Below are 23,909 nucleotides of genomic sequence, written 5' to 3'. Positions count from 1 at the left end.
CTACCAAGCCATGTCTTTCCTAGACAGGAATCAAGCCTCCAAGGACAGGTTTCTGGCTGTCAGCCTTCTTCAGCATGGATAGCTTGACTCCAGTGATGTGGAGAGCCTGGGACTCACGTCTGAGCATACCCAGCCCACTCGGGGTGACACATGCAAAAAACACAGTTGATGGACAGAATGCAGAACAATGTCTCACATTCACCCCAGTACAAAAGATCTGGGCTAAATCCATAGTTTTCTTGCACTCCTCACCACCCTAGGTCAGACAATGGCTATATGCAAATCAGCCTTGACCCTGTGCCTCATGGGAACAGTCCAGCCCGAACTATTAAGCCATGTCTTTCCTAGACTGGAATCAAGCATCCAAGGAACTAAAGCCCTTCTGTTTACCTCCCACCATACTAATGTTTTCCCATTAGTTATTACCTAGCAGGTAAGCCACATAAATGCGTTTTATACTTACATATCCGGCGATTTTCTAGCACAAAAACGTGTACAATAAGCACACACATGCTGCATTTATTTATATTTAAACTATGCATTAGTTCACATCACAATGACAATTCAAATTAGTTAATTATATTGCTTTATGCAGGCAAAATTAGTATTCCCACGTGTATTTATGTGTGTATTTATGTGTGCAACTTATACTATGGTTGATTAATTTACCACAACACACCATTAGAAAAATTAACGCTATGGAACATTGAATTCACGAGGGGTACACAAAATGTTGTTTTTGGCACCTCGCTCCATAAACATCACTTGAACAAAACCGTACATGGTAAGAATCGAAAATAGACCGCCATGGACTTTACATTATTGCACACGGATCATCGCTAGTTAGCCGACAATGTACAGTCCAACAAAACCACACTTGCTGAACTCTTCCCAGCCTTTAGCTGAAACACGGCAACTCTGCTCAGCCTTACAGCTAGGCTCCATGCCTTAGAGGAGAGGCTAGAAGATGCCGAAGGTCGGTCAAAGCGCAATTATATCTGTGTTGTGGGGCTTCCAGAAGATGTTAAAGGCCAGCATCTGGTATCTTACACGGAGCACGGGATAAGAGAACTGCTACTGGAGAATCTTCTCAATTGTGGTGGAACCTGCGCACAGGGTGCCATCCCTTAGGCCTCCTCCCGGTGCGAGGACCAGACCATTCTTGATCAGACTGCTAAACTTTACAGATAGAAATGCTATACTGTAAGAAACATGGAAATCACCAGAAACAAATGTGCTAAACACACTTCATGCTGTTCCCGGACTACACTGCCCAAGTGCAAAAGCGTAGGGAATCAGTCCAATTGGTGAAGAGGAGCCTCTGTGACCTTGAGATGTGCTACTCATTACTGTTCCCAACTCGACTTCAGGTAGTGGCTAAAGGTACCACGCATTTCTTTTAATCTCCGTAAACATAGCATTACTACAAGAGACACATATAATGCAATTAGAGGCTACTCGACTCCGTCTGACCTGATGAGGGCAAGTGTTTGGAATCAATTTCTCCACTCATGCTAGGGGATCACTGATATGGGTCAGGGAAGGACCACTGTTGCGATCGAGGAGGTTAGGACGGACCCAGTCGGTAGGTATGTCCTCGCGAAAGGCCGGTTAAATGGTCAGACCATTTTGATAGGGTCCATATATACCCGAAATGTGGACCAAACCATCTTCTTACATCGCCTCACACAAGCACTCGCACCCTTGAGTGAGATTCTATGGCTGCTGGGGGGAAGCTTAAATTTGGTCCTGGACACCGTCCTGGACCGTTCCTTCCCTACCTTGACATGCACAGCGGCCTCCTCGAATGCATTAGCCCTGAACGCTTGGCTTGTGCACTGGTCATTGACAAATGTATGATGTGACCACACTCCAGATGCCCGCATATACTCCTTTTACTTCCACAAACACAATCTACATGTGAGACTGGATCATATTGTGAGCTCTCCCTCACTTTTACCGCTTAACAGACACATAGAATACCTAAGCTGCACTCATTCCGACCTCTACCCCCAACTGATGAAACTGGGATGGGAAGCTGGTCTGCCTCCAGTACGTACTTGGCGTCTCCAGTCGGCGGCGCTAAAGAACTCAGTATTACGGGCCTCATTGGAGACAGCCACAACAGAATATTTCAGCATTAACACAGGTACCACGTGTAGCAAGTTTACCGAATGGGAGGCAATTGAAGTGGTTATTGGAGGACACAGTATGGGACTCATTTGAAATATGCATAGACATCTGACCCTAGAGATAGGGAAGATAGAACAGGAGCTAATACCATGCAAAACCCAAGTGGCATTAGGCGCAAGAGACTCTCAATGTCTAAATAAGAAGCGCAGTGAATACATAGACCTGTTAGAACGATTGAGATGATTACATTACTCAGCGCACTCTGCGTGCACACTGGCGACATCTGAATGGCCTGGGAGACTACTGGGGTGGTTACTGTGACAGGAGCAGCCTCAACACCCCATACACGGCATACACACCACACTAGGACCTATAGTGTATACACAACACGAAATACATGCTGAGATGACAAAACATTACACAGCTTTATACGAAACCACCACCCCACACGACAGGGAACGAACAAGTGCCTTTTTGACTTTGATACATCTGCCCACCAGAACAGAGCAAAGAACTAAGTGACCCGATTGAGCAAGATAAGATTAGAGGGGTCAAGGTAGCACTGTCATCAGGGAAAATCCCTGGCCAAGATGGCCTCGAGAAAGAATATTCTAAAACATATGCAGGAATACTGGCACAGCACCTCCAAGCACTCTACACCGCCGCTAGGGAAGACACCACCTTCCTTAAATCAATGACTGAATCAAGGCTGGTTTCGCTCTCTAAGCCTGACAGGGACCCTATGGAGCTGAGCTTATATAGGCCTCTGACTCTATTGAATACTGATTACAAAATCCTAGCAAAGCTCCTTGAGGATCGGCTAGCACCGCAGGTCTAATATCTGGTGCATGATGATCAGAACTGATTTGTACCTCACTGAATCTGAGACGCTTTGTAGGCTGACTAAATATGCACTGGACCGATGGCCTCGCTCAAGCTGTCTGATTCTAGACCTAGAGAAGGCCTTCGATACACTGGAGTGGGACTTTCAGTTTGTGGTCCTGCCACTTTATGAGCTCGGGGAAACCTTCATTAAAATGGTTTGGTTCCTGTACAAAGACCAGTGAGGAAGTACAGACAAGTCCATACATCTATGCTCCAGTAAAGTGCGGCGGGGAACCAGGCAGGGTGTCCACTATCCCCATTACTGTTCTCACTAACCGTGGTGCCACTGGCAGCAGCATTTCGAACGAGAGGAGCGAAAGGGGGATCCCATTGAGAGATGGCAAGAATACCATTTCTCTATATGCAGATGATCTCCTCCTATACCTTAAAGATGTACATTCAATCCCGGGAGAGGTGGAGCACATTCTAAGGGAATTCGCCACCCTTTCAGGGCTGAAAAGAGACGCAGCCAAGCCCTGTCTTTACCCGTTTGATGACACATTTCCCAATCCACAATACATGCTTAACGTCAGTATAGAGTTGAAAATGAACTCCTTCCGTTACTGAGGGATTCGTATAGATCATTGGCAGGATGACCTGCTCGAAGGTATTTAGGAATAGCGATGATCTCAATTTGTTCGCAAATCTCATTCTGGATTACGCTCCCTCTGGCAACCATGGATCGTGTAGCTTTGCTTAAAATGGTGGTCTTACCACAGCTTCTACACTTTTTTTTACTGTTCATGGGGGCGCACCAAAATAGAAGTCCAAGAAGAAATAAGTAGAAAAATGTTCTTTATTTATCTTTATCCATTAAAATACACGTCATCAGTAACATGTGTCACGAGTTCAGCCAACGCGTTTCACTCCCTACCAAGGAGTTTCTTCAGGGCTGAAAGAACAATAAAACACAAATATTCCCATCAATTTCCTGCATCTTCAGGTATGTACACATTTACCCATTTGATACTACATCGTATGGGGGTTCTTTGTAGAGCACTTATACAAATAACCCCCATACGATGTAGTATCAAATGGGTAAATGTGTATATACCTGAAGATGCAGGAAATTGATGGGAAATTGATGGGAATATTTGTGTTTTATTGTTCTTTCAGCCCTGAAGAAACTCCTTGGTAGGGAGTGAAACGCGTTGGCTGAACTCGTGACACATGTTACTGATGACGTGTATTTTAATGGATAAAGATAAATAAAGAACATTTTTCTACTTATTTCTTCTTGGACTTCTATTTTGGTGCGCCCCCATGAACAGTAAAAAATTGTTTAATTGATCTGGAGAGCACAGCGACGCCAAACAGCAGCTGGTGTCGGGGTTGGCAGCACAAAGAAAAAATATACTTGAAACATTGATTCATTGGAACTGGAGTTTAGGTGAGACACTTCAAGGTCCGCTGCTGCTTTTTCGTACAAACAGCTTCTACACTTCTTCACCAACCTTCCTCTACAGATTCCACCAGCTTTCTTTAGAATTTTGGAGAGAGTGGTGAGGGGACTCATCTGGGGGATCTCTCGTAACAGAGTTGCACTACTGAAATTCTATTTGTCGACAACTCAGGGGGCGCTCACACTTCCTTACCTAGAACAATCCTATATTGCAGCGCAACTGTAGTGGGTTGCCCAGTGGCTCTCTGATTGTCAACTGTCAGACGCAGCAATACATTTACCGCCCCTGACCCATCAGGCCCTTCTTTATGGTTTAAATCTTTTATTGGCATTTCAGATAGAACAAAAGTGAACAGAACCTCCTGCTCCTTCAGGACAGTGCAATACAGACTTCTCAAGTCAGCAAATAGGATTTACCAAGTAATTGCTAGGAGCTGGTCAACCAAGAACAACCCACAGAAACATGTGTGGATCTAAACAATAAACCTTCCCCCGCCCCCACCCCCCCTGTCCACAAATTATAACAATGGTAGTATCATGGAAGCTAGCGTGGTCTAGAGAAATGAGGGCGTCTGGGGCTGCGCTGTTCGGGGATTGGCGTGTCTGCCAAGCGAAGGAGCCGTAAATACTGTGGGCAGCTCAGTTCCCGGAATTCCCCTGTGAGAAGGGTCAGGAAGGGTCGCCACAACTCCGGAAACTCGCTACCTCTACCCGCCTGTGTGAGAGATATTTTCTCCATACCCCTCACCATCCACAGCCTGTGCAGCCAACCCGAGTGAGGAGGGGCCTGAGAGGATCGCCAGTGTGTGAGTATGTTCTGAATAACTGGCCCGAGGGCGATGGCTATGAGGCGGCCTCTCCTAGATTTCAAATGGTACATCAGTGCGTTGGGAAGCACTAACAGGATATATGCTGGGAAGCATGGGAGTTGGGTATCCAGGTGTGAGTCAATATCGTCAAGAATTGTGGCCCAGTATGAGTACAGTCTATTACAGCTCCACTGATGTGAGGGTCGAACCTGTGGAGGCGCTCCGCTGTAGGATACCAATAAGTGGCTACTTTGGTCAGTGTTTCGGTAAGGCCTGCTTGGTAAGCCGTGTGCCGGGCCCTGTAGTGTATACCGCTCCACTCTTTATGGGAAAGAGTTCTCCCCAGTTCCCGTTCCCAGCCGGCGTTATGGGTGTGTGTGGACGCCGCAAGGAGATGCTTATATAAGTCGGAAACCAGTTTCTTGTCGGAGGATCGGGTAATTAACCATTTCTCGTATTGAGTTCAAAACTGTTGTGCGCCAGATCTGATCTGGGGCTGAAGTGATCTAAGTTGTAACGAAGGCAGCCTGTCCGACTCTGGAATGTCATAGTCCTCTCTGAGGTGCGAAAAGGAGAGGATGCCCTCGAGATTAAAGAGGTGTCCTAGTGACCGACACGGAGAGGGGCGCCAGTTCGCAAATGCTTTGGGGTTCAGTCCGGGAGTGAATTCAGGGTTATTAAACAGCGGGGTCATTGGGGAAGGAAATGACGTCAGCTCGTGTTAGATTGCAGTGCGGTCCCAGGCCTCCAGGATGGTACCGGTTATGTAGGATGCATATAAGTTGGGTGGCCTGAATTGTTTCGGGAGAAAGGGGATTCCCTGTAGAGGCCTGCCCGCCACTGCCTGGTCCTGGAATAGCCAGTGCTTTTCAGATTCCAAGTGGTGCCATTCTACAAAGTAGCTGAGCTGCGCCACGTAGAAGTACTGCTGCAAGTCAGGCACCCCAACTCCACCCTGGTCCTAGGGGGAGAACCGCAATGTCATGCTTGAAATGTGGTTTGCGGCCCTGCCAAATGAATTGAGCCCAGTCGGACTGGGTCTGTTGAATCCAGCCCGCCGGCAGACGTAAGTGTAGGGTCTGGAATAAATAGAGAATCTGGGGGAGGAGTGTCATTTTAACTGCAGATATCTTGCCTAGCCATGAGAGGGGATGGTGCTTCCATCTCTGAATTTCACTGCGGATTTGTGTGCGAAGCTTGGCATAGTTCGCGTCAACTGTGGCAGGGACAGTTGGGCCCAGGAGCACTCCCAGATAGGGAACTGTGGTGGACGACCACTGAACAGGGTGCTCCTCTTGGATATGAGAAAGAGTCGAGTCAGAAGGGAGATGTTGAGAGCAACCACCTTTATCTGCGTTGATCCTAAACCTGGAGGCTTGTGCGAAATCGTGCAGTTCGATAAAAAGGGCTCGAAGGGTCTGGACGGAGTCCGTAAGGGAGAGAAAAATGTCGCCCGCATATAGGCTGATCTTACGGATATCCCTCCCCCCCGAATTTAATTCCTGCAATGAGGGTGTGGTGCCGGATTCTCTGGGCTAGGGGTTCCATATAGAGTGCTAATAAAATGGGGGAAGGGGGGCACCCCTAGGGGGTGCCTCGGCCAATAGTGAAGCAGGGGATGTCTGACCGTTTACTCGCACTGTGGAGTTTGGCGAGCGATAACAGTTAAGAATGCGGGTACACAGAACTTCCCCGAAGCCGAACTGCTGCAAGACTCGCTCCAGGTAGGGCCAGTGGACCCTATCAAAGGCCTTCTCCGCGTCTATGGCCAACAACATACAGTCCTTTCTCACGCACGACCCCGCCTCTAAAAGATGTAGAACCTGTTTTGTATTATCGCTAGTTTGTCGCTGTGAGGTAAAGCCAGCCTGATCTGGCTCCACCAGCTGTGGCATATACGGAGCTAACCTCATCGCCAGTATGCTCGTGTACAATTTTATATCAACATTAAGAAGGGAAATCGGCCTGTACATGCTACAGCTGGTGACGTCTTTTCCAGCCTTCGGAATGACTGTGATCGAAGCATCCAGCATCTCCTGTGGGATAGCACCAGGTTGAGCGAATGAGTTAAAAAGATCCGGAAGCAAGGGGGTTACCGGATGACAAATGGTCTTGTAGAAGGCTGTAGAGTGCCATCAGGGCCAGGGGACTTCCCAAGCTGGAGTCGCGAGATGGCTGCGATGACCTCCTCTAGCCCAATCTTCCTATCCAGATGCGCAGCCTGGGCTGAGTTCGATGGGAAGAGCCGCGCACCATCCAGATACTCCAAGCTCTGGCGTGCGTCGAGGGAGTCACCATCATAAAGCTTAGCTTAGAAGGCCTGGAAGGCTTCTGCATTATCGACATCTTCAGTAACGAGCTCGCCCATAGTCGTACGGATGGCTTGCATCCCATGCCGCTGTCGTTGTTCGCGGGGTTTATGGGCTAAGAGGTGGCTGCACTTGTTGCCTCCTACATAGTAAGCATGACATAGCCCGATGGCTGCGTATTCGGCTTTATCTTGATCAAATGCAGCCAGCTGCTTCCGCTCCGTGCACAGTTGACGCCATGCCCTGGCTGCCCCTGTGCGCAGGTTCATCTGTTCCTGCTCCACGACCCGCTGTGTGAGTTCGGCTGTCTATTGAGCCCGCTCTTTGTTGTCGGCGACGGATATAGCGATGAATTCTCCCCGCAGCACCGCCTTCAGGGCAGTCCACTGTGTCGCCATGCCTGGGTTGGCATTGTGGGCTAGAAATTGCGCAATGGGGGCCTTAATTTGGTCTACTACGGATGGCTGGTGCAGTAGGGGGTCTCGCAGGCGCCAGTGCCGCTGTGGTGTCGGGGTCGGTGGGAGTAAAAAGGAGGCTGTAACTGTGGAATGGTCCGATAGAGACGCTGTGAGAATATTAGCCTCTGTAGCTAGCGCCAAAAGTGAGGTGGAGCACAGGAAATAGTCCAGTCTAGCGTATGTCTTGCAGGCCCCTGAGTAATAGGTGTAACACCGACTATTGGGTGGAAGTGGCGCCAGAGATCAACCAGGCCTAGTTCCTGGAGGCGTGCTAGGCCCGTACCGGGCTGGTGCGTTGGCAGGATCGGTTGGTCTGGTTGTGAAAGACGAGGTTCAGGTCGCCCCCCAACACTATGTGTCGCTCAGAAGTAGCAGTGGCATCGGTGAGTGCTCTGTGCAGGAAGCTATCTTGTCCATCGTTAGGAGCATATACAGAGCCTATAATGAGGGACTGACCTGCCACTAGGAATCGATAGGTGAGCAAACGGCCCTTGATCTCCGCCTCCCTCTGGACCATTCTACCGCACAATGATCTGGAAACCAGTATCTCAACCCCCGCAGACTTGGTGGGGAGTGAGGAGAATAGCTGAGTAGGGAAAGCACGGGAATTCAACCTGTATTGGTCCTTACATGTCAGGTGAGTTCCCTGAAAGAGGCAAACGTCTGCGTCAGAATGCTCCAAAAAGGACAGGACTGCCGCCGCTTGATAGGGTTATTTAGGCCCCGGACATTGAGGGTTAAAATCTTAAGCCCTTGGTGTACCATCTAGCATGAAGGCGTGGCAAGGGTAGCTTGGAAGTCCCACTCGTGGGCGTGAGTATCTGGAAGGGATGATGGCCGCCTCCCAAATAGCTGCAAGACTAAAACAAAAGGGAAAAATGTGGACAGGGGGACCCACCCAATCAACACAAAAATAAAAAATAAAAGAAAACCCCCACAACCTCTCCAAGGACCACCCTAGCCCTTCCCAACCCCAAGCCAAAACCCGCCCCCAGATCCAATCCCACCCACCCCCAACCCCAACAGCCCATGAGCAGAAAGAGTGTTCGAACAAAGTCTGTCGTCCCAGGACGGCCAGAATAAACAACCAAGTGGGGAGCATGGTCCGTCCGCAGAGTGGGATAAACGCCCAACAGCCCGTCGCCTGCCCAACCCCAGCAAAGATGCATCAGAGATAGTCTATAGGTGCCCTCCCGCTTAACTTTCATTTGACATCCGAGTTCTCGCTTGCTAGGGCCACGGTAGCAGTTGCCAAGGCGTCTTGTTGACTTCGTGCGATTTCTGAAGCTGGTGATTTCCGGTGCCGTCGCCTCCTGGTTTGTCGCTGCCAACCCGACGGGGAGGTAGTGGGTCTCACGTCCGGGCTGCCCGTGGGCTCCTCTTCTCTCGGTGGAGTCAGGTCTAGTAGGCGATAGGCGTCCGTCAGGGAGCGGAGCTGGTGCAATTTATCGTTAAATCGAAAGATGAGCCGGAAGGGGTGCCCCCAAGAATAGGAGATTCCTCGTTGTCGTAGGTTGTCAGTCACAAGACGAAACTGTCTGCGCCTTTGCAGCGTAATCAAGGCTAAGTCCTGATAGGCAACCGGTGAGTGGCCCCGGAAGGATATCAGGTGCATGGTTCTCGCTTTAGACAGAATGGTTTCTTTCGTCTTAAAGTCCTGCACACACACCAAGATATCGGCAGGCGGTTCTTGGGGTCCTCCTGGTGGTCCCACTCTATGGGCCCTGTCCAAGACTACGTCCGCCACATAGGAGTCGCCTAAGATGTGCCCAAAGAGGCTACTGGTGAAGTCAAACAGGTCTTTGGTGTCATCCGTGTGCCTCACCCTCCGGATGCGGATATTATGTCTGCGGGAGCGGTTCTCGATGTCTTCCAGATGTAGTTGCATATCTATGTTCTGGTCCTGCAGCCGGATAACTTCCGGCTGGAGTGTCGCCAGATCTGTTATCATTGAATCACTGGTCCCCTCAAGTGTGGCTACGCGCTCCCCAATAGAATCAATCTCGTGGTGGACATCGTTGAGTTCTGTAGCAAACTCTGCCTTTACCGACTGGATATCCTCGCGCAACGTGCGGAAAAGCGACTCCAGAAAGGCCTTTGTAATGGGCTCATCTCCAGGGCCTGCATGCTGCTTGGGCGGCTCGGCTTCTGAGGCTGCGGTTGCCAAATCCGGATTGGACTGAGCCCGACCAAAGATGTCCTTTATGGGCTTCACTTTAACGCTTCGGGCTTTTGACATGCTCCTTTAGTAGCCTGCGGTCGCCGCGTGGACGAAGGGCAATACCCAGTCGGCACAAGGTCAAGGTCAATGGCGGAGGGCCTCTGTCAGCCGAGATCGCATCACCAATGGAGCGGGCACGGAGGGGGCCCCCGGGATATACTATGGATTGCAAGAGGCAGGTCCCAGGGCCGTCCCTCGGGGACTGGACGCAGGGGCGCAAATCTCACCGGCATGTAAGTCCCGCTCGGTCGTGCCGCGCTCTTTAAAATGATGTCCCTGCCACGGTTTTTGTATGCACTTCAGAACTCGCTCGACACCATTCCGGCGAGTTACTTCCGGGAGGTGGAAAGCTTACAGAGGCGGCTTATCTGGGATGGGTGGCAAGAATCGCTCTCGCTAAACTAACCCTCCCCTGGTATGACGGGGGCATGGCGCTCCCGGATATCAGGCGGTATTACTGGGGCTCCCAATTGAGCGCGATTAATCACGCGACGTATGCACCCAGCTCAAACCCAGCATTTGAAATGGATACGCATCAGTTGCCGGGTGGGAATTACAACAGGGCGCTCTATTCTAAGGGAGCAGGGAGAAATTTAACAGGATATACTAAAATTGCTGTGCGAGTCTGGTGTGACGCAACTGCTGCTTTGGGTTGGAAGGATCGATTGACACGTGCGACTCCATTGTATGCGTCGGAGAGATTGGGATTCCTCTGGACAACGAGAAATGGGACATGATCGGAATTAGTAGAGTGGGTGACCTTTGGGCTAAGGGTGCTGTCAAGACTTTTGAGACATTGAAGACTGAATATGAACTGAGTGACAGGGAGTTTTTTAGGTACGCGCAGGTTCGTCATGCCTTGACCGCGGTCTTCGCCTCCGATCCTAACATCCCTGAGTCCTCCCCGTTGGAAGATCGTATACTCGATGGTCATCTGTCTGATAGTACGATCTCACTAATATATAAAAAATTGATTAACAATCGGGCGGATCTCCTCGTACGCCTCAGGGAGGCCTGGACCGGAGACGGGCTGGAACTGGATGATGAAGACTGGCAGTCCGCACTGTCCTCCCCTAAGGAGGTGGCCATTCCCGCCCGTCTCCGCCTCGTCCAGCTTAAGATCCTTCATCGTGTGTATGTCACTGGTCCTCGGTTGGTCTCCATGGGTTTTTCTGCGGATGGGTTATGCAAGTGTGGCTGTGAATTGAGTGCTACCTTCCTCCATATCATTTGGGAATGCCCGGAGGTGGCCGCATTTTGGAATCGAGTGCATACTGTGATGGAGTGTGTCACCGGGATTGCTTTGCTGCCTGAGGCTCGGAGATGTTTGTTGAATGTGTGGGAGCCGAATGATTACAACGTTGCCCAGACTCGGTGGGCAGCCCTTGGAAACATGATTGCAAAGAGAGATATTGCGCAGCTGTGGGGTTCCCGACGGCCGCCCACCGTGTCAGTATGGAAGGAAAATATGGATTGGTGTATGTTCAGAGAGAAGGCTGTGTATTTGGCTAGGGGCAAGCCTAGTGCGTGGACTGCAATTTGGAGTCAGTGGAACACCTATCGAGGGAACACATGTACACCCCCGTTCGAGGACACTCCAGACACCTCCTTCTCCCCCTGATCTGGCATTCCTTGGCCAATTCTTATTTATTATTGCTTTTTGATCTCCCCACTGTCCCCCCCTGACCAACTCCACTGCTTGCAAAATTTGTTTATTTCGCAATTGAGGCTCCCCCCGTACAAGTGCAACTTCATTTTCAATGTCTTTTGCCATGAGACTTGTTTCGTTTCTTTTCTTTGTTCTTCTTATAAAACACAAAATACTACTGTATCCTGGCTCCATCCTGAGTTGCTACGAACATTATCCAGCACTGCTGCCGTACCTCTAGGATGCCGGCGATGGAATTGTGGTGAATGTTGATTGCTATTGCCTTGTCTAGCGGCCGGCCCCTGTGGTTGTAGTGTAACTATATTTACGTGCACAATAAAGTTTTTAAAAAAACCAATGTCCTCCAAAATGCACCACTGGCTACATACTACACCCTTATTGCTCTCCTGCTGAATGGTGTGTGGCTCATTTGTTGCACTTATTCCTTGTGTGGTGTTTGGATTTTTCACAGTCCCTATGACTTCACTGATGTAACATTGATGACAGCACCCCCACTCTGGAAATTGTTGCAGAACCACTGTAACAGGAGCCGACACTACTCTAACCACAAAAAAGGGACCACGGCAGCAACACCTGGCAGCACAACAGCAGATAAAGCAGCAACTATTACTGTAACCACAGTAGGGGAGACAGCAATAACCACAGTATTGACTCTAGCTGAAATCACAGCAGCAACAACAGACACAACTATTGCTGCCACCAGGCAGAGACAACCACAGCAACAACGGCTACCAGCACAGCAGAAACCACAGCAATGAACACAGTTGCTATTGAACAGACCACAGTAACAACAACATTCTTAACCACGTCAGGAACTACAGGCTCAACAACAGCTGTCACCAGAGCAGTAACAACAACAGGACGCATGGCAGGGACCAAAGTAGCAAATACAGCTACCAGTACAACAAGGTCCACAGCAACCATGTTTGCAGTAATCACAGCCATAGCAGCAGTCATAACCACGACTGCCCCCACAGCAGAGACAACAACAGTAACAATGGTTACCAGTACAGCTGAAATCACAGCAGTGAGCACAGCTGCAAAAGCAGGGCCAGAGCTACACAAATAGCAGGAACACAGGGGCAACAGCTCTCACCAAAGAAGCATCAACAACTAGAAGTACAGCAGGTGGACAGCAGTGACCACAGCTATAATATCAGCAAGTCCCAAAGAGGTGAACCAACTTTAAACGGAAAAGTGACAGCAGCTGCCACAACAGGTAGGGACAAGCACCAAGCACAGGAGCTATAACCACAGCTGTGACTACAGCTTCCTCCACAATAGGACCACAGCATTTAACAGAGCCTCCACTTAATTAGAAAAAACAGCATCACCCACAGTTGCCAACATAGAAGCAATAACATGCACAATAATAATTATAAATACAGCAGGAACAATTCAGTGACACCTGCTACCAAAGGAATAGCTACTGCCCGGACCACCATAGTGACCGCATGTACTGCAAAAGACACAACAGCAATGACCATAGCAGTAACATTAGTTGTATGACACTACACTGAGAAAAACAATATCGACATACACAAATATCGGCGCAAAAATATGAAAAGGTAAATATTGTGACTCTATATGTAAACGGACACAAAAATATTGATAAGAAATATATTGTGGAATAAAATATCTAAAATATGACAATATTGTAGGCAAAAAAAAAAATCTGACATACATAGTAAAATAATGGTAACGTAAAAATAATCCCGCAAACCAAAATATCGAACACCATATACTCAACATAATTCTAAATAAAACAAATATTACATTCAACTTATACGCATATAAAACTGAGTCAAATTAGAATTGATATACATTAAATAAATAACGAAAAAGCTAATGGTGCCAAAAAATCTAGTTCAACTACAACAAACCAATTAAATTAAACTTAAGAAAAATAAAAAAATTAAAAGAATTACACTAGCACTGACTGCATCACTCTACCGGATTGCAATATATGATATAAAAGAAGACTGCAGCAAATCAATGAATCACTCAATATTACAAACAAACTGAGGGGTTGATTTATAGTTTGGCAGGCAAAGGTAATTCTGTCGGTATGACAGAATACTTTACTCTCGCCATACCGGTGGTCATCTTGCGCGCCAAATTTAGAGTTGTCCACATTGGCAGGAACCACTGTCACAGCGATTGTTGTAAAAGTTTGTCAACCAGCTCCATCAAACATGCCAACATTTTATGTTTTACTTTTTTCAAAAACAAACACCCAATGCAGGAGTTTTTTTTGGGGGGGGGGAAGTGAACCTAATTTCCAACACACCATGGGAGTTATCTTTTATGGTGTGATGGTCATTATTATTATTATTATTTTAGTGTTCCTTACCTCCTAAGAACTGGCGGTGATGAACCGCATAAAAACATTTATCACTGTCAACTCTAAATCAGTCAGGTGGGGGGCATGGTCTAGATGGGGACCAGGTAGGACGTGCCTATTTGTCACTCCGTCTCACCAGCCGGGCTCACTGTTCTAGCTTAGAGTCAAAGGGCCGGCGGGGCCGGAAATTAAGCTTACCGGCTGGTCTGAGGCTTGGGGCTCCCAGCGGACCGACTTAGGTGGCTGAAAGGGTGAGAAATCGGCATCTGCAGTGAGGAGTGCGTGTAGGAGAGCAGGCCTGATCGGAGTACCGGGCCTACCACATAGAGGCAGCGCCGGAGTGTAGAGAGCTGCGGAGGAGTGGTAGACGAACTTGTCCCAGGACCTGCGGGGACAGTGGATTGGTGCGGCTGAAGTCTCTGGCCCGTACCGCACCTGTGGCCAAAGAGAGGCCGCTCTTCGGGCGTATTGCATTTCGGCCGGCCGGGAGACGGAGACAACCAGGCGGTGGTGGGCGAAGGGCCCACAAGCACAGCACAGACGCTCATAAAAGGCAGGCGCCGGAAGTGGTGCGGAGGTGCCCTGCACCACTAACAAAGGCCACCAGAGCAAGAAACAACTAGCAGTCTCATGGTGTCTGATGCCAGGCAGGTAGGCGCAGCTTGCGAGACATGCCATAGCTGCGGTCCGGAAGGCCTGCAGGTGCCTAAGAGGAATGGAATAGCGAAGGAGAGCTGATGTGTGAGCCCCAGAGCCCCCTGAGACTGCGGTTCGCAGCAGCTTGGGTCTCCGTTGGAGGCTGTGCCTGCGCACCGGCCCGCCCAGCCTCTGCAACTTACATTTACAGCCTGATTCATCATTGGGAGGTTTTGCGAGTCTGAAATAGCGAATCATAAGGAATCGCTATTCCAGACTCGCAAAACGGGATTCATGTAAGAATTACAAAATTTTTTGCGATTCTTACTGATTCCTTATTTGCGATTAGCAAATTGCTAATCGCAAATAAGGAATAACTCCCCATTCAATCATATGGGCCAAAAAGCCCATAGGAATGAATGGGGAGTATTCCTTATTTGCGATTAGCAATTAGCTAATCGCAAATAAGATAGTGATTTAAAGGGTGCCAGGGGTGTCCAGAGGACACCCTGTAGCACCCCTTAAATGCTAATTTAAACAGGTGTTGTGCAACATGCAACTCAGAAAAATGCTTTTAAAAGCATTTTTCTGAGTTTTCGCTATTTACCTCGAGGTTTGACCTCGCGGTAAATAGTGGGCCGAAATTGCGAATTCGCAAATTTTAAATGGATGATGAATTGCATTTACGGAATCTCAAATAGAGATTCCTTAAATGTAAATCATCGCAAAATAGCGAAATCGCTATTACCGATTTTTGCATCTGGGATGATGAATCCCAAATGCAAAAATAGCGCTTGCAAAGGGCCAGATTCTCAGAATCTGGCCCTTTGTGAGCCGATTTCGGCTTGATGAATCAGGCTGTTAGACCCGTCACCGGGTGGACCGCATTTGGGTGGGTCGGGAGGCTGAGAAAGGGCCCGCAAGATCAGACCAACGCCCACAGAGATCTAGTGCCAGTGAGGGTGTGGAGGTGCCCCAAAACGCAGGTCGCGGTCACCAGTGAAGGAAACAGCAGGCGGTCTTGCAGTGCCTGGCGCTAGGCAGGTCGGCGCGGACTGCGAGACACGTAATTACAGCGAAAGATTATGTGGCAGAATCGAACTGGGGCATGGGGGCCGCACCCCTTTGAGTCAGATTCGGATACAGGAGGAGGAATTGAGCAAGGAAAAAACTGCTGGTAGAGAGGACTACAGAGAGTGTCTGCCTCACCTACAACAGCACCGGCGCCCATAACAGTCAGCACAACTAGATACGTGCCTGAAGGTGAGGGGGCTGTGAATATTTGCATGCAATTTGGGCACGGAGAAGGCTAGGAGAAGGCACATCAAAGAATGCGCTGGAAACTGAACTTTGGGGGCTTAATCCTCAGGCAAGGCTAGCTGGGGTAACAAAGGAGGACTGGTACCACCTACCGGTGGCTGAGGCATAAAGGGCCTGGATAGCATTATCAATAGGCTACGCAGGACCCAAGCCATGAGAAATCGGCCTGTTCAAGAAGGGGGACATTAAGTTGGTCACAGCCTGTGCTGGAGGGCCTTGGGCATGATGGGAGTACCAGTCGATAGGGGGGTTGGGACCAAACTGCCTTTCTAACAGTCCCCCTCTAGTGTTAATTGGGGTCCACGTGCCGGCACTGGAAGATAAAGGATTGACCAAGCAAAGTGTCTGAATCGCTGGGGAGCAGACCTCTCTCCTGAGACGAATGAGAGCCAGAGCAGGACCCACAAGATGACTTCTGTTAAGGGGAAAAAGGACCACTCTGTAAAGGATCTCCTGCTCAGGACGGCTAGATGGGGTACGGCAGGGACACAAAGTGTAGCAAATTCGGGAGTTGTAGAGGCCCCCCTCACATGCGCTTTCATAGCAACTCTTTTCGCTACACTTCGGGAGGACCTGAAGTCAATGAAAGCCGACTTGGTTCACGAACTAGAAGAGGTCAGGAAAGAAGTAGATGCGAGTTAATACGCTGGAATCGAATCGCAAGGCATCAGTAGAGATGAAGAGCTGGAACAGCTACTACAAGAAGTCATCCGTCTACGAGAACAACACCTTGACCTCCAGGCATATACCGAGGATCTTGAGAATCGTTCACGCCGAAACAACATTCGTGTGAGGGGTGTGTTGCATGGAGGGGCAGTCCATCAGTGCAAACGTGGAGAATTTCTTTGGATCTGTACTGGAGGGTCCAGAAGACATGGGGATCAAGCTGGACCGGGTGCATCTGGTGGGGCCCAGGAGACCATCCCCAGCTCTTCCCGCAGACATCTTAGCATGTGTTCATGACTTTACACTGAAGGAGCGGATACTACAGAAAACTAGAGACTCCTATCTGATACAGTTCTAGGGGCTTCACATCACCCTCTTGCAGGATTTGGCGACCTCCACATTGTTAAAGAGGAAAGCCTTCCGGCCTGTCACAGCGCACCTCCGAGCTAACATAATCCTGTATTCATGGGGCAACCCTTTTCGCCTCATCTTCCTATAGGAGGGGAAGTCTCACCAGATTTGCTCACTTAAGGTGGCATACCAATTCCTGGGCATATCAGAAGAGCCAGCAGCAAGTCTACCAAGGCTGACTAATCAGAACGATGGGCATGAAAGGAACAGATGGAGGACAGTGGGATCTGGTCGGGGCCCGCTCCAGCCGGACCCGGAAACTATCGCAAAAAAAAGACACGCAGTCTTGGAGTCACTGGGGAAGGACTTGACCGATCCAGCTTGAGTGGATATACACGCTGGAACACAATGCACCCATGATGAGACCGGCTACTGTGGTCCCATGATACTGGATCTAATCGGAGAGTGGGTCTGGGAAAGGTGGAGCGGCTGGGCGGTCTGAGTCGCTTTCACCCCGTTTCCATGAGTTTAACCTCCCAGGACTATAATACATTTCTAAGTACATTGTTATATGTTTGTTTTTTTATGGCTTTTTGGGGGTGTTTCTCTTTCCCATGCCCACGAGTCCCAGCCATCTGCACCGATGTATGGGGTTTCCAGCCTCACACAACTTTTGATCTACCCCATTAGCACAGTCACTCAGTGCATCACACGTAGCGCACTCTTTAGGCAACATTTTAAATGGATATAGATGTTGAGAACTCCTAAAACGGTCACCCTAAATGTTAAAGAGCTCAACAACCCGGTGAAAACATTGGCCATACTTTCCTATCTAGAAAATTCTGGTGTTCACATCTGCCTCCTGCAGGAGACTCATCTCCTCTCAAGGGACACACATAGACTACGCTCTAGAGCATTCCCCATTGCAAATATTATCCTCTCTCTCCACCAAATCTGCGGGAGTGGCCATCCTCATCTCAGCCTCATTTAAGGGAAAGCAGGATTCCAAGATAGCCGACATCCAGGATCGTTTACTGGCATACTCCTTCCAAGTGGGACCTCACTCCATAACCATTGGTTCTATTTATTCCCCCAATGATAAACAGGAACACTTCATTCATTCAGCAGTAGCAGAGGTGTGCATATCTACTGATAAACTCTTAGTTATAGGGGGGGGACTTAAACTTGAACTTGACATTCGACAATACCGTAGACAGGTCCGCTCAAAGACAGGGACAATCCAGATTACTTTCTAAAGTTACAAAGCACAGTCTTACTGGATATCTGTATACATTCTACTCGTACACACATAAAACATACGCCAAAATAGATTACTTGCTGAGCACAAGTCACGCAGGTGGATATTCATCGTCGCTCTGTCTGAACACTCAACAGTATCGATGGACATCTCCTTGCCAACCACTAGCCCCCCTTCACGCACTTGGTGCCTGAGAGACACACTTTTACAGCGCCCGAGTTGATCGAACAAAAAGATAAAACAATAAGGGATTACCTAACGTGAACGACACCCCCGAAACCTCAGTAGCAACCCTATGGTGGTGGTCAGGAGAGAATTTATATCAATTGCAGCCCAAGATAACAAAAGGCAGAGGGAGAGGAGGGACCTCCTGAAAGCGCAGGTACAAGAATTAGCGCATCCACATATGGACAGGGGCCCGAGGGCTTGGCGCCAGCTGGAGGCTGCACACATCCTGTTGGCAGCACTAGACTTGATAGAGCTGAGTATACAGCTCTGAGGCTGCACCACATTTTCTACACTGGGGGAGACAGGAGTAGGAGACTGCTAGCTAATAGACTGCAGATGCAGAGACAGCTTGCGGGAGTAGCTGCAATACATGCTTCGACTGGGGAGGTACAGGAGTCCAATCATCAGATTGCGGAGACATTTTGCCAATATTACAAAGGGCTTTACGAGGTGCAGGATCTCACTACAGTGGCACCAGCTTAGTATTTGCAAGGGGTAACAATGGCAAAACTGACACCTGAACAAGCGGAGAATATTGAAACCCCCATACAGTTAGCAGAGGTAATTACTGCTATCTCCAAACAGAAAACGCTAAAATTCCCACGGCCAGATGGGTTTACAGCCCTTTTTTATAAATCCTTTTCCCATATACTGGCCCCAGTCCTCACCAGGGTGTACATGCTGTCCAGTCTACATCACAGATTCCCCAAACCATGCTAGCAGCATCGGTGATCTTGATTCCCAAGCCTGGTTAGGATAAGAGACTCTGTGCCTCTTATAGGCCGATCTCTCTGCTTAATGTAGATCTTAAATTATTTACAAGTGTCCTGGTCACCAGACTGTCCCTCCTCCTTCCTGGCCTAATAGATCCGGAGCAGGCGGGATTCATCCCCGGCCTCCAATGCGCTGATAACACTAAGAGGTTACTCCATATAATGGATAAAGCACAGAGGTTTAAGACAGAGTGTACACTACTATCGATCGACGGTGAGAAAGCGTTCAATAGGGTCCATTGTCACTATCTAAAAGCAACTCTGGGACATTTTGGGATACCCTACAGATTCATTCAATGGGTCTTTAGTAGCTACACCAAACCTTAGCTTCGGTTAGAGTGAACGGATGTACCTCATGTCCCTTCCCAATACTAAGAGGGACTAGACATGGTTGTCCCCTTTCCCCTCTCCTTTTCGTCCTATATATGGAGCCTATGGCTCAAAGATTGCGTGATAATGCTCAAATTACTGAGGTAAGTTTCGGGGGAGAAAGGGACACCCTAAGATTGCATGCAGATGATGTCATAGCATCTCTGGAGGTCCCCGAGGTATCACTCCCGGCCGTTTTGGCTGAGTTGGAGGCATTTTCTCAAGCTGCAGGGTTTAAAATTAATATTCAGAAATCCCAGGCTCTTAGCCTACCCCTTAAAGCATCCATGCTAGCAGACCTACAAGCAGCATACCCTAACCCAGAGGTCTTCAAACTTTTGCAGGTTGAGCTTCCCCAGCTGAATTTTTTTAGATGTTGGGCCCCCCCACCACCTGACAGAAATTTCTGGACTCGACCGTCACGCGCACATTCCGGGCATATTCAGCGAATAACATTCAATACAATAAGAGTGTTTAGTAAACTGCAGGTTTGTGAGTGGGTGGGTGTGGTGAAATGACAGAGGCTTATTACTCAGCTCAAAACACCACTTTCCAAGATAAAATGTGTGCAAATAGTTTTTACTAGGATGCTTTGTTTTACATATGACATTTAATTGATAATAACACCACCAACATAAATGTGACAGGTGTGCCTGTTTTACAGAGACTGTTAATCTGTGATTGGATTTTTGCTACTGCCATCCTCAGGTTGTGCTCCACATCCAGTCGAACAAACTTAGTCTTTAATACCGCAAGTGCAAGTGTAAAATAGTTTACAGCTAATATTCAGAGATAGTGATGTGTTTTCACTGTTGTAACAAAGCAGCCGCCCACTAATTTTACAGTGAATAATATCTGTTATATCCTCCAATAAACTCCAAAGAGTTTCTGAATTTTGCTTAAATCGATAAAAATCACATGGTAACTGGGCTAAGTCGGCGCTAACACATCTGATGTACAGAGTGGGACAAAGCGGTCTGATTTTAATGGTTTTCACACATACATATGTGCATTTACAGCCCGCAGATGATATAGACTCGATATTAAATGACAACCTTCCACCTACGTGCAGTCCATACCATGAAAATAAAGGGACAGAATCCAGGCGAATTAGGCGCCTTTAGATGCTTCCTGAAATAGTTACACAACGAGCCAGAAACATCTTCTTGGAACGGCTTAAATGTGCATTTTTATATAGAACATGAAATGATAGCAGTCTCCTTGATTCCCTGCCTGCCACTGCTCGACACTTAACAAGGAAGCAGTTTATATACCACGATTATGACTATAAAATCCATTCAATTCATTATATAAATTCGTTACAGGAACCGGACATCATTTATCTGCACTACTACAAATCTGTCCAAAAAGCTTGTAGGATCAGTAAATAATAATAATTGCTTTGCATGCGTGCTTGCTGGGAAAAATATTCCCACTTAAAACAAACACGCCCTCAAAGTATGAACTACTTTGAACCATCCGCATCCCACCCTCTCACTGTGTAACACTTAAACTCCAAGCAGGCAACTACCACATGCACTCAAAACCTTATCGATTCTTCACATCATATGCTGGCAGCCGAGCCTTACTTCTCTCAAATCAAAAAGGCCGACAAGAAGAGCTAATTGCAACTATGTATTTGCAAGGAAGCAACATTTCAATAGGAATAGAGCACACAAATATTTGACAATTATGTCCACTTCTTGGCAGATGTTCAATTCATGTCATACTGTTTAAAGGGCCCCTTTCGGAATTGGGAGATTTTAAATATAAGCAGCACAGTTTCATGATAGTTGGCTTGTTTTGTTAGGCACAGGGAGATTGTGATTTGCCCAGAATCACAGGATGTTCAGCTTCATTGCCGAGACTCAAACTCTGGAAACTTTGTCTCCGTTCTGGGAAGAGCTAACTCTCCCAGGAGGGGGTTAATTCATGGAGCTGGAACGCTTCAGCTGCAGTGGGAGGCGAGGGGTCTCCACTGCTAAAACCTATAGCGTGTCTGTACTCTGTGCCTCCCACTGCAGCTGAAGCTGTTAGCTCTGTGAATTAACCCCCTCCTGGGAGAGTTAACATGACAAAAGAACGGGCACCTCCTGCCCCATCGATCTCCACTCCCTCCCCCTTAGACATACCAGAATCCTACAAGAGACTTGCACAGACGGCAGGGAACAGAGGTCAAATTGAAGTGGAGTGCACGCCCCCCCTGGGAAGGTGTCGCGCCCCACAGATTGAAGAACACTGCCCTAACCAATGGGCACCAGACGCAATCCCCTACCTGGGGATACAATTGGCGCTTCCCCACAACAAACTGTATCACTGAATTACAAAGCCCTGCCCAGAAAAAAACAAATTCCATATCAAATGGGGTTAACCCAGTATCCCTATGAACCTGGGCAGTAAATCAATATTTACAAACAGTTGGTTCATATAGGTGCAACATATTTCTTTCACTATCTCATAAATATATGTAGCATTCAAAAAACACTTTACTTAAAAAATTATTTCAACAAAAAATCCTTCAAAGAAACAGAATCCAAAACCATCTATATCTTCATGTAATGTTTTATAAATTGTACTCATTCATGTATACTTCAAATTTTCATCATTTACAAAAAGGCTGAAAAGTGATCAATAAATGCAATTCGTGACATTTAGTGCTCTGTGCTCACGGCGCAAGTGTAACCAACAAAGTGTACAGGTATTATTTACAAATGGGACATAAAAAGAGGATTTGTCTTGGCCTATATTCTCTACTATTCAACTGTATACTGCCTTTGTCAGTATTCAATAAAGGATTATCCTATAGTAGGTCCACTATATTGTACGTCGACGTTTCGACCCTCTGGAAGCGCACTTGGGGCGTCAAGGCGGGTCTTCCTCAGGACTGTGTGGGACGGGGGAAACAGCCTTCTCTTATGCCCAGCCGGGCATATGGTGGTTAGGGAATTGTAGGAATCAGCTCTGTCGGTGTGACAAGTACTCGTCCCCCGACGGTGCTCTTGTTTAATACTGCGTAGTTATTGATGCCAACCAATGCACCTTTCTGACTTGATTGTGGTATAATAACTCTACCCAGCGATGGTATTCCACGCAGGAGCAATGCCGGGCAGGAAGAGAAACCCCTGGTCTTTGAATCCGTCATTTTGCACTCGTCATACAAGTAAAGTGGAAAGAGCACCGCTTGCGTCTTGAAATCATGGAATCTCCAAGCCATATGGGGCCATAGTATTCGCAGAGGATCATCGCTGGGTAGATTTTGTTGAGTGCACTGCATCCCCAAATGCGATGCAGTGCACACAATGAAATTCGTTTTATTTATTTAAATGCTTACTTACCTGTAAAACTCCCTAATCCATACATTACTACCCCCCAACCTGCCCTTCCCCCTCCCCACGTCACCGCCCTGCAGGTACTCCCACTGCTGGCCGTGGCTGCTACGTAAGTGCGATCAAATGGGATGAAGCTAACTTACCTTTTACTCGTGGTTAGAGTGAACCCTTAATTTTTAGGGATCCCACACACAACACACGAATTAGTAGGGTGTTTCCGTTTGTTTAGAGCACCCTTATTTTATTAGTTCAGATCTAATGTTGGTTGACGTGGTACCAGTTTCTCTCCATACTAATGTGCACACTTGCAATAGGATGTGCAAGTAGTTTTTCGTCAGTGCTACCACTGTAATAACAAATAAAGGAGACTAAGATGGAAGAAAAAACAATGACTAGGCCCTAGTAACTAAGAGTGAATACAGACAATCTCTGAGGGTCCAATTCACAGAACTAACTTAAGACAAAATCCTAAACTTACTACCATTTTGGTATTCACAGAAGGCACTTACTCATTTTGCTATTCACAGAAGTTAAGAGTCCTAACTTTAGGACTCCTAAATGCCTTCTGTGAATATCGAAAGTCTTAAAGTTAGGATTTTTCCCAGTTTAGGAGTAGTAAAGTTAGGAGTCCTAACTTTACTACTCCTAAACTGAGAAAAATCCTAACTTTAAGACTTTCAGTATTCACAGAAGGCATTTAGGAGTCCTAAAGTTAGGACTCCTAACTTCTGTGAATACCGAAATGAGTA

At 47.8% G+C, this 23,909-nt stretch overlaps 1 protein-coding gene across 2 annotated transcripts in view; it reads left to right on the top strand.

Annotated features, from left to right (window-relative positions):
- The window catches only part of LOC147712575 (bile acid receptor-like), a 632,915-nt gene that overhangs the window by 534,232 nt on the left and 74,774 nt on the right, over positions 1–23,909 (top strand). The window lies entirely within an intron of this gene.

The sequence above is a fragment of the Lissotriton vulgaris genome, chromosome 5 (genome assembly GCF_964263255.1).
Source record: "Lissotriton vulgaris chromosome 5, aLisVul1.2, whole genome shotgun sequence".
Classification (NCBI taxonomy): domain Eukaryota; kingdom Metazoa; phylum Chordata; class Amphibia; order Caudata; family Salamandridae; genus Lissotriton; species Lissotriton vulgaris.
This window is presented reverse-complemented; position numbering and strand designations above follow the sequence as displayed.